This window comes from Diuraphis noxia, unplaced genomic scaffold (assembly GCF_037042655.1).
Source record: "Diuraphis noxia isolate RWA-SAM2 unplaced genomic scaffold, SU_Dnox_SAM2 contig0002, whole genome shotgun sequence".
NCBI lineage: Eukaryota > Metazoa > Arthropoda > Insecta > Hemiptera > Aphididae > Diuraphis > Diuraphis noxia.
In genome coordinates, this window is record NW_028301712.1 from 40,227,043 (window position 1) to 40,239,473 (window position 12,431).

At 26.9% G+C, this 12,431-nt stretch overlaps 1 protein-coding gene and 1 pseudogene across 7 annotated transcripts in view; both read right to left on the reverse strand.

Annotated features, from left to right (window-relative positions):
- Window positions 1–12,431, reverse strand: part of LOC107164943 (uncharacterized) — a 201,504-nt gene that overhangs the window by 134,624 nt on the left and 54,449 nt on the right. The gene's annotated exons all lie outside the window — the stretch shown is intronic.
- LOC149058448 (uncharacterized) lies at window positions 10,905–11,751 on the reverse strand (annotated as a pseudogene).

The following is a 12,431-nucleotide window of genomic DNA, read 5'->3' on the forward strand; positions in this document are numbered from 1 at the left end:
TTCAAATTTTTACGAAATCTGTTGAAAACGCGAAAATTTGCAAGTAATTTATATATTTATTTGAGTTTATAACTAAACATTAAAACTACAACACTAAGTTTTCCATAAGTTTTACTTCAAGTAGCTATAGAGAAAACTCGAAGCATTATTATAGGAAAAATTTTAAGTGCGATTGAATTTTAAATTTTTACGAAATAGCGTAACGATATTGATTTTAAACATTTGTTGTTATTCAAAAAGTATAAGTCGTAGATACTTGAAAGTTTTACCAGTTATTTAGATTGGCATTTTCTTTACATGATTTAATTTACAAAATATTTTGACTTTTTTGAGATATTTATTGACAATTGAAATTTTCAATTTTTCTGAAAAATTTTTTTGAAGTGTCGATAAAACTTTTTTGGCCCTATCAAAAAACTTGAAAATTTAATACAAAGTTTCTCATAAGTTATTCTTATAGTGATTAAAAAACTATAAGAATACATAGGCACAATTTTTTTTTATTAGCATTCGAAGTTCAAATATTGGCAAAAATTCGTCAAAACCATTAATATTTTTTTTTGCGTCTGTCATCACGTTTTGGGGCAGTAAAAGTGCTTCGATTTTTGACTTCAGTACTTCGTTCGATCAGAAAGTGAATCTAGAAAATGTTCAATATTTTTCTAAATAATCGGGATAAACAAACTAAAAATTAAGGGAAAAACAGGAAATTTTACGTACAGTCAGTTTTCGATAAAATCTTTGATGTAACTAAAACAAATGACCATTGATACATGAAATTTTCACCGAATGTTTATATAAGTATATTCTATCCACCATGCAATTTTCAAAAATGTTTGACTTAAGTTAAACTATTCATAGGTATGTGCAATTTTCGATCATTATTAGTTTTTTTTAAATTAATATCGATAAAAATTTATTTTTTGGGTAGAAAATCTTGAAAATTTAATACAAGGCTCTTTACATATTGTTACAATAGCAGTTGAAAATTAAAAGAAATTCATAGTCACAATTTTTTTTATAAGCATTAAAATTTTGAATTTTGACAAAATACGTAAAAATCACAAAAATTCGCAAATTGTTTTAAGCTAGAAATTCATAAAAGTTTTTCTTTTTAATTCTAAGATTTGAAAATTTAATACAAGGCTCCTAACATATTTTTACAATAGAAGTTGAAAAATAAAATAAATACATAGTCACCATTTTTTTTTATAAGCATTCAAAGTTTGAATTTTTACAACATATTATGTAAAAATCACGAAAATTCGTAAATTATTTTATGCTAGAAATTCATAAAAAATTTTCCTTTTAATAACAGCTAGAAATTAATAAAAAAATTTCTTTTTTAAACTAAGATTTAAAAATTTAATACAAGATTTCTTACAAATTTGTCAATCTTTATCACAAAAAAAATGTCCACCGGAAATTCAAATTAAATTTTTATTAGCATTTGAATTTCAAATATTGACAAAAATTCGTCAAAACCATGAATATTCGCAAATTATTTTGTAGTTAAAAATTCATAATATTGTTTATATTTATATCTAAGGTTATCAAATTCAACACTAAGTTTTCCATAAGTTTTGCTTTAAATAGCTATAGAGAAAATTTGAAGCGTTATTATAGGATATATGTTTTGAGCGTTTGAGTTTTAAATTTTTATGAAATCGCGTAATGGTAACGATTTATCTTCAAACCCGGTATATGTATATACATTCATATATATACATATATGTACATTCTAGGTTTTAGAATTATTAACTTACTAATTAATTTTACAATGATATTACTAAGATTCTGGAAATGTAGTAACATTTTCATACATCATATTCTGTCATCTCCGGAATAATGTGTTTCTACTAAATTGCTCACTGTCATGATATGAAACCTTTATACTAACCTCTATAATTTTATTGCACTTGTAATTAGAGTAGATAATTTATTACCTAGAGTGATAGTTTCTGACAATAATTAACACCTACAACTATAAGTGTAAGTTAGAGTGTGAAATACTTAACCTTAATGCAAAACAAAAATTAGTGGCCCCACGAAATGAAATTGAATCGTATTGTTTTAAATGATTTAAAAAAAAAAAATAATAATAATAAATTATATTATTGTTATTTGTAACACAAATAATACACTTTGATCATCAAACATGGATACATTAATTAATTAATTACATAATGGATAAGGATTGAATAATAAAAAATCGATTAAGTGGGTAATACTCTGCTGTATATTAGGTGTCTAGGCAGTCACTGTAATGTATATTTTGTTAAATTTGAATTCAATAATAATGAAACGATTCTGAGTGAAGACTCAATATATTTACACAGTATATTTAATTATATATTGCAATAAGGTAATTTATTTTACTATTAGACATTAGTGATACAGTAAATTAATTTCATTTTTAAATAAAAAAATACTTTTGAAAAAATATAACAGTGTTTGTTAAAAATAATAATGCTTTCTAAAATAGTTTCAATTACTAAAAATAATGTTTACAAATTACAATAAAATAAATGAAATCGTCATTCTTGGTTTTAATATGTAATTTCGTCCAAATTTGAGCATAAAATGTCTATAAAAATAACTTTTTTTATATATTTTCTTAGATTATTATTTATTTACAGTATAAACTATTTATCATAAATATAAAATGATAAAATAAATTTGATAGACATTTGAAGGGTTAGAGTTAGGGTTTTTGAATAACAACAAAATAAGAGAATTGTTTCATGGAAATTTGTTGATTGTTGTATGTGAATATCAAATGTCTAACTTCAAACACTTGTAATTAATTTGACTTTCCGCTAAACTTTTTTCTCTTGTTTAATGCGGAAAATCATGAAGGAAATTACTTAAAATTTAATAATAAAATTTAAAATTGCGATGCATAGATATAAATAGAATAGTAATTTTATAAGCTTTTAACTCAAACAATATTAGCACATTTTTGTGTGATTTTTTAGGAATTTTGCCATCATTTTAAGCGGCTCATAACAAAAATGTGAATTCATGCACAACTATTTTTAAAAATGTTTAATAACAAAAATTTACAAAAAAATCTTATACGATAATACGATATAATTGATTTAGAGATATTTTTTTATCAACATTAATTCAAAAAAAAAAAAAAAATTAAAATTAATCGAAAATTTCATTGTGATTGTTAATAGCTTAACATGAGTGCGGTATATAGAAAACGCAAATATTATTCAGTAAATAACATCCAGTGAAAATGTTATGTATCTATGGTAATTTCTTTTAAGTTACCTACATCAAAAACCAAAATCGATTTGTCGAAAACCGATTTTGTGTAAATATTTCTGTTTTATTTAATTCTGTTTTTCCTAAACTTTGATCTCCTGAATGTACTAACTAGATTAACTTTTCCACTGAAAAAAATACTGGAGGTGGAAATTGGAGTATTATTTCGACTACTTATCGTGTACATAAACGAAGAAAAAACACATGATTGTAAAATCAATGCATTCATCGCTCCACTCAAAACCACAATATACTTACATATGTAGTACATAATTTTAATATAAGTTTTCGATAAATGGTAGGTACATATACAGTAGGTAATTGTCATATTACCTATATGGTATCTTTAAATTATAGTTGAACTTCATCCGTAAAATATTATATCATGAAGTTTAAATTAATGTTAACAAATTTTTAGTTATATTATCGGCTTAAAACAATTTATTTTAAGTATTTTTTTATTAAATATTTTAAGGCCATAATTTTGTTATGAATGTGACCGTGGATACCTGTGATGTTCTGTTATATTTTATATTGTGTCTCTGGTTGTATCCGAAGACGACAATTTGTTGAAACCGTTCTCTGTGTAGCGGGTGATAATCAAATGTTGTTTAATAGTTTATTAATAAAAAGAATACACGTTTTAGACTTGAATGAGAATATTATACTTTATTAGTTTTAAAAATGTAATTTATACTACAAGCACACTACTTAACTCGAATAAGTCGGGTTCAAGTCTAAATTGCCGACAGGACCGATACTATAGTCTTGTCGCGCATAAGCAAAATATCTAAGATAAGACGCCAACATACAGGCGTTATTATATTCTGTGAAACAAGCGTATCTATAGTCTCTATAGTGGTGGACATATAACAATTTTAAGAGTAAAATTAGCTGGATATTATAATGTATATGTGTGTTAGGGACAAAAGTAGTCATTATATTTTAAACTAATAGTATCGTTTATTTACTATGAATAATATTATATTATAAAGCACTTAATCTGGTCTGAATGTGAATAGCAATGTTATTATCGTAGTACAATATAATCATAAATAACAACTTTAGAAGTATAGAATATTAAAATTTTATATTCATATAATAGCATAATATAATGTATAGTCAAGTGTACAAGGCCTGGTAGTATAAACACAGCGTATTGTATTATGTTTCGTAAAAACTGTTTAGGTAATTTCTCATTCGTAAAAAGCTCGTGTACAACGAGATTTTTGTAAATAATCAGAATCAAAGAAAATTGTTGTCCTTGTACAAACGTTTGTGCTGTGAGGTAATGTAAAATACATAAAACAAATTTTTTATGCGTTTAACACAGCGATGAATGGAATGATGAACATTTTTTGTTAACGGAAGTTTATTGAATTTACTAAATTAATATTTAAGACAGTTTAAATGAAACTATACTTAGTAGGTATTAAATTATACGAGTAAATAATTAATACTTAAAAATATCCAATAAATTATTTGATAAAAACTAATATGATGTCAAATCTTTATATTCATATAAATTAGAGTTTTAAACTGATAATTTAAATTGTTTTTATCTCCAATAAAATAATATCTAATGGTGGGATACCCATCTCCGGTAAAATTAGTTTTAAATTAGACGATTTTAATTTAACTATTTTTAACTAAACAATTATTTGTTAATTGTTATTATTGTTAAGGCAAAACTACGAGTTAGACTTAAATATTTAATATAAATTATATTTAGTCCTAATAGTATTGTAGACTTTATGTAGGTTGAGTTCAACGAATTGGCTTTGTATAAAATTGAATATTGGATGAAAATGTGTGTTATAGTTAAATTAATTGTACAAAATTCATTAGTCATAATGTGGTTTGGGTGAAAGTTTTCGGATGAAACTTTATATGAACCCACGTGATTGGACCTAATTTCAATAAACCAAAGAAAAAATAATTCGTTTATGATAGGTACCTACTTATATTTAAGTAAAATGTTGTTAGTTTTAACATTTTAAAATGTTAGATCGTACAAAGTATATTACACCAATAGAAATTAATTTAAAAATTCAAAATGTTCATGTCAAATATTATACAGTATGATATATAAAAGTGTATTGTTGGAAGATTGTACGATTGTTTATGTTACCTACAAAAAAAAAAATGACTTTGGAAAGTGTACGAACAAAAATTAAATTTCTACCCAGTAGGTATTCTAGTAGCAGCTTTAGCAGATCAAAGTGTGTAGGGACGTGTCAGTATTTAACACGCGAAAATTGCCATGTATAATTTATTAAAATGAAAAGTAAATGTATGCCACTTTTACGGTTCATATTCGTTAAAAAAAATATGTACAACAGCGTAATAAATTACAATAATAGTTTAAAAAAGTAATTAAAATAAACCTTCTCACAAATTTACTCTTTCTTACACCTACTAAATAATCATTTATTTTTGTTTAACACGTGATTATAGAATATAACATATTATATATTTTACTAGCATAATTAAAATGTCATTTATAGTTTAGTGCCTAGTAGGTTAAATTAGGTTAGTTATTTAGTCTAATTGTACCAATAATATTATGTAAGTAATACAATATTATTTAGTAAGATCAATATATTAAATATAATATATGCATTTGTAAAAATAATAACTATAATAGGAATAGATTATAAAATGCTTTTTTGTTATCATAATGTTAATTGTTGAACACATTGATTGAGTACCTAGGTATGGTTTTTTTCGAAAAATACGAAATGAGTAAAAACCATGAGTTACCTTACATGGATAAAAAAAACTCACATGACTTTCGGCAATTGATTGCAAGTACTTTCTATCAGTTACGTGAACTTACCATTTAACACAAGTAATTTCCATGTATTGCATATACATTCTATAATATACAATGAAAATATTATATAGCATAGTATGTTATATACAGATAAAGATATTTTCTTTTGCATATTTTTCAGCTTAATAACTGGTATATTTAAACTTTAAAGGTTCTTAGGGCATAATATTGTATTATGATTTAAAGTTGCAAAGGTACGACATACTGGACTAGTTTTTACAAAATTAAATATATTTCGTTAAGTTAAAGTTAAGCTAAAGTTAAATATCCAATGTGATGTACTAATCTGAACGGATTCACTGTTTAATTTTATTTTTTTTACATTGAATACCATATAAAATATACATATTATACAGTCTATGTCTTTTGCTTTAATCATTATTGAAAATGAAAAAAATGTACACACGCCGATACATCCTGCAGTATACAGGAAATGAGTAGTGTTATTCTACGTCCCAAAAACATATTTACGAGGTTAACAATCTGGTGTATTTTTATATTTTTTTTATATGAGTCATCGTATTACTGTAAATTTGAAGTACATAAATCATGAATTAATTTCCTGTGTAGGTATTTCATTTTTAAGCTAAGTAATATTTATATACAATAATATATTAATATACATAATACATAGGTATTATTATAGCTATATAACCTAAGAATTAAAATAAGGTGGTGTCTACCAACAGATCATTTTAATATAATTCAAGACGCATTACTAATCATAATTTTTATTTTATTTTTATAACATTCATTTAACGTAAAAATTAGTGAAACCTAAAAAAAGTAAAATTGTACCTTTGCAAATTCAAAACGTTCATTTTTAATAAAAAAAATGTTAATATCTGCGCACCTTAAAAATCTAATAAAAATAATATCAACAACATTAATAGATTATTATTTTTTTATTTCAAAATATGTATATTATACATATTTTTAGGTCTACATTATAGGTATACCCAATATAAAATAATTTGTTTTCATACTAGCATATTCTCAGAATGCAACAATTATTAGGTTTTAAAATAAAACTTTAGTATGTATCATTATATAAATTATTATACAAGTATACAAGTTCAGTTACTTAAACATGAGTCATGACAAAAAAAAATGAAGATTCACTGAATTAAATTAGTTTTAAATGTAGATTATTTTATCAATAAAATCTGCTGTTAACGAACTTCAAACGTGTTTACATATTTTTAATACTACTAAGTTGCCTATATTATCATAAAAAACATACATTTTTAAATATAATTTAATTGTTTTTCAAATTTATGGGCCTAGTCTTTTCCTATATCAATATTATTGTAATAAAAAACTGATGATAAGCAATGATATATTGCACGAAGTTAATCTTCTACGTACACAAAATAAAAAATTGTCGATTGAAGTACCTAAACGAAAATATAGTTCAAAGTAACATAATCTCTCTACATACCTTTAGTTGGCAGGGAAGCCTATATCTGATTAAACTATGATAACAAACTGGCTACAATTCAAACAAAAGCCAATTAGGTATTAGCATATGATTATTATTATAAGATAAAAAGCTTACACAGACCTATCGCCAATGTGAATACAAGAGAGCGATTCGGAATAATAATATTATGTATGCGAATATAATATGACGATATACAGGTACCAAAATATTACCTTTAGCAAATTTATCAATTGTAAATTCATCATGGTCAACAGATCAACAATAATCAACTCTACAATTTTGGTTCTTTTACATTTTAATGTAAAGCCAAATCAAATATTCGGACATGCGACCATTAGATGCTTTTGAGTCAATATTTCTAAGTCGCGTTACTGATATTCCACGATTCCGACATTCTAAACAGTATGGGACCGAGTTGAGTGTATATAGTGTTATACTATACAAACATTATTCACCGTACAATGACTAGCATCCCGACTGGAAAACGAATTTCAATGAAAGGTTTTACGCCAAATTAAACGCATACAAAAATCATCGTACACATCTCATTCACCATTCAAAATAATCCCAGCCAACCATTTAAGATAACTCAAAGGAAAACCACCTAAACAACTTATAGGCACTGAAAAGATAAATAATGTTAATAATAATAAATTAATTATCACCACAATAAATTCAAATAGTATTATCTGAATTATGTTTTATATAATATATAATCTAACGGCCCACCATTCACATTGACATTCGTGACACGAGTCAATATTATTATATTATATAAATAGGTTTTGACGTTTTATTTGGATATATTATTATTGTATATGTTTTAAAAAAATATATCCAAACAATAAAGAATAAATAATTGATATGCGTGTCAAAATCTGTCAGTGATTGGTATATTTTAATTAAAAATATTTTTAAGACAACAAAAGAAGTCCGCGTTATTCGTAGGTATTTATAATTCAATATATAATTTTTTATTTTTGTTGTTACAGCATCAAAATCATGATAATTATAGCTTACAATTAGATTAAGTAGTTATGTACATAAGGGATTTTTACAATGAATCTTAATAATAATGTAAATTAAGTTAAATTAAGTTATATATCTCAAATTTTTTTTAATGTAATCATTTTTTCTGTGTCAGCACAGGGTTCTAGAGTTTCATATAGATTGTCTGGTATTTCGCATTCTTTTCTGGCCTCCGTGAAGATTTTACAGTGGATGATGATATGTTTGACTGTAATGATAGAATTACAAGAGTGGTATGTAAGAGGTTCGTTCTTTTCGATTGGGTATCCATGCATAGGTAACTCTCGTGTGGCCAATTCTAAGTCGGTTCATGATTACTCCTTCTTTTTGATTTGAATAGTTGAGTTTTGGCCAAGGCTCGATTGTGTGTTTGATTTCCATTAATTTGTTTTCGTTAATTTGTCGCCAATCTGAGTCTAATAATAATTGTATGCAATATTTGTCAACGTTCCTGATTATTTCATCTGGAGACATAAGTGAAAGAGTTAAAAAGTTGGGGTTACTTATAGCATTACGGGCTGCTTTGTCGGATTCTTCATTTCTTCTGATATGGCAGTGCCCCGGAGTCCATATAATACGTAGCAATATATTATAATGTATTTTATGCGATCAATTTTGTGAAATTCAAATAAATCAGACAAATATATTTTAACTATACTATTTACCCCATGTTGAGAAACAGGTCATTTTTACAAAAACTGTTTAATATATATATAAATCTGTATATTTTTAAGTCAATGAAGTTAAAAGGTTAATTTATTATGTACTTAATCGATACTCTCAACTTTATAATGCTATATTGCTATGAACTTTATACGTATAGAAAATACATTTTAATACCATTCAATTCGAACATTTGTTCAAATATTTTAATATCCGTTTCTAGAATTTTATAAACCGTTTGATTTAATCACATGGTTAAGAATCATATTAAACTTCAAATACGTTTTATAAAATATTTTATTTTATTTAAAAGTGTATTATACTAATTATTTTTCAATTTAATACATTATAAGAAAAACATTATAGTTAAATGCATTACCTGGATTCAACTTTGAAAACTGCGTAAAAATTAATTAATTCCTAAGAAACATTTCTCATTTTATAATTTTAAAGAGAATAGATTGTAATGGTCTTTGGTACATAAACTGCCGCCGTGAAAGCGTATAACCCAAAATAGAAGGCTGTTTATTTTTCAACATGTGTCGAATAATCGTCGGAGGTTACTTAATTGCAAATGTGTATTAAATTTATTGAAAGGTATAGTTTTAAAATGTTTTTAAACCGAATCGATTATGTAGGTGCCTTTAGTACATGGGTATACTTTTTAGCCAGACGATAAGCTTGAAATAAATCTTGAAAAAAATAACATATTAATCCAAATTAAATCGTAAATCGATAAAAACTAAAATATAATTATTATTGTGTGAATCGACTGATTTTATATTCAAATATAATACCGCTTTTACTCGTAACTGATTATAGTTAAAACCGTTTGCAATAATTCGCTTGTTTTTCCACATGAACATTTATGTATATATTAATATTAAATAACTATGTTTAAAACGATATATTATAACTGTTTGAAGATTCTACGGAGTGCGCGAATGTGTAGAAATACAAACGTAGTTGCGAGATCGCGATCACTAGAGAGTGAGAGAGAAAGAAAGAGAGGGTAGTTGAAGGAGGAAATAGGACGGAAGGGCGGTGACCACTACCGCTCGGAGCAAATATTTCCCCTCATCAGTGCCTCTTAAAATGCGTTCCCGTGATGTGCTGAACATATAATACTATTATGTATTGTAATAACATTTATAGAATGGGTAGGCAATCATTGTGATATATAAAGTGTGATACCATGCACTTCACTGTAAAACGTACACACAAGGTGATTCGCCAAGCATGCCCATCCCCTGTTTTTATTTAATAATGAAGTTATTCAAAATCTGATATTTGGAATCTTTAAAATATATACTCAAAGGCCATATTTTTAAATTCTTGAGATTTTCGTACCACTTTACGAGTGTCCTGTGGTAATACAAACTTTTGTTTTTCAAATAAGAAACCCAATTTTTTACTGTAAATTATTAAGTGGATAATTTTTTTGAGAATTTTGACGTATTGAAATCAAAATTCTAATGAGTAGTTTTGGAGATGTTTAACTTTTTTTTTTTTTTTTTCAAAGTTTATTAAGGCTTCAACAACAGGTTTTTAGCCTACTTTAGTTAAAATTTATAAAAGAAAAAGAAAAGAAAATATATATATATATGTATACATTAAATTTTGGAATACATTTTACTACATTATTATAGTTATTATTTACAATGGGTATTTAGTGTTTATATTATGGAAAAATGTACTGATTGCAACTGTGTTTTCATCTTTGAAGGCTTGATAGAGTGATGCTGGATTTTGGAGTATCTTGCGTGCTTCAGTGAATTTGGGACAGATGATTACGATGTGTTCAATTGATAGAGTTACATTGCAAGTATCGCATATGGGTGCTGGTTCTTTTTTGATGAGATGTACCTACATGGGTTAAGAAAGAGTGGCCTATTTTGGCTCGAGTAATTGTTACTTCGTCTTTTCTTTTTGTGCCGGGAGGATAGTTTAATTTCTTGACGAGTATTTTAGTATTTCTCAGTTTGTTGGTAAGGGGAATATTTTCCCAAAAAAGTTGCCATTCTTCCATTATTTTCCAATGGATTGTGCTGAAGATTTCAAATGAGGACGTAGAGTTGATTTTAATGGACTGTGGAGATGTAATGGCTTCATAGGCTGATGTATCTGCTTTTTCGTTTCCGGGTATCCCGATGTGTGAGGGGACCCACATGAAACATGTGGGGGTGTTTATTTCTGTTATTAATTTCTGTATGTGTTGAATAAGTTCATTTTTAGGGTAGGGGTTAGAGATTACAGTAAGGGCACTCAGAGAGTCACTGATAATGATGTGACAGTTTGTCGGGTTTGAAGCTGAGGTGATTAATAGTGCTTGGTAAATAGCATGAGTTTCAGCTGTGAATATACTAAACGACGACGGTAGTTTAAAAAGATGGTTCTCCCAATCTGTGATTACAGAAAAACCCACCCCATTTTGACTTTTGGACGCATCTGTGTATATTTGTGTATAGTCCGGATATTGTTGCGACATTATTTCTGCAAAATGGTTGAGTATGATTCGGCTATCTGTATAATGTTTACAGTATTCGGCCAATTGGGTGTTGATTTTTGGCGACCAGAGCCACGGAGGGAGAGGAGGTTGAATTTTGTTTAGAGATTGTGCTTGGAAATCTAAGTTATTACTGATTATTTTGAAGTTTTCGAATACTGTGGTTCGAGAGGGCAGTATATTGGTAGGTAGAGGGCTGTGGAAGATGTTTTCGGTGATGTGGTCAGTCAGATTTTTAATTTTAGTCACATATTTTAGTATATGGCTATGGCGTCTATATTGTAGAGGGGGTTCTCCTGCGTAAAAGAGTATGCTATCGACAGGGCTCGTCCTGAAGGCTCCGATGGCCAAGCGAATTCCTTGGTTGTGTATAGGATCCAGAGTATTTAGGTCTTTTTTTTTGCTGAGTTGTATATGATGTCTCCATAGTCAATAAGTGAGAGTATAAGTGCTTTATAAATTGTGATTAGGCTTTTTTTGTCGGATCCCCAGGTGCTGTTTCCAAGTATTTTGATTGTCCTTAGTCTTGATTGACATTCAGTTTTTAGTTTTTTCAGATGGGGTCGCCACGTAAGTTTGCTCTCAAAAGTGAGACCCAGGATGCGGATACTATTTGTAAAAGAATGTTGAGTATTCATGAAGTTTATTGTAGGTTGGGGATCATTTTTTTTTTATGT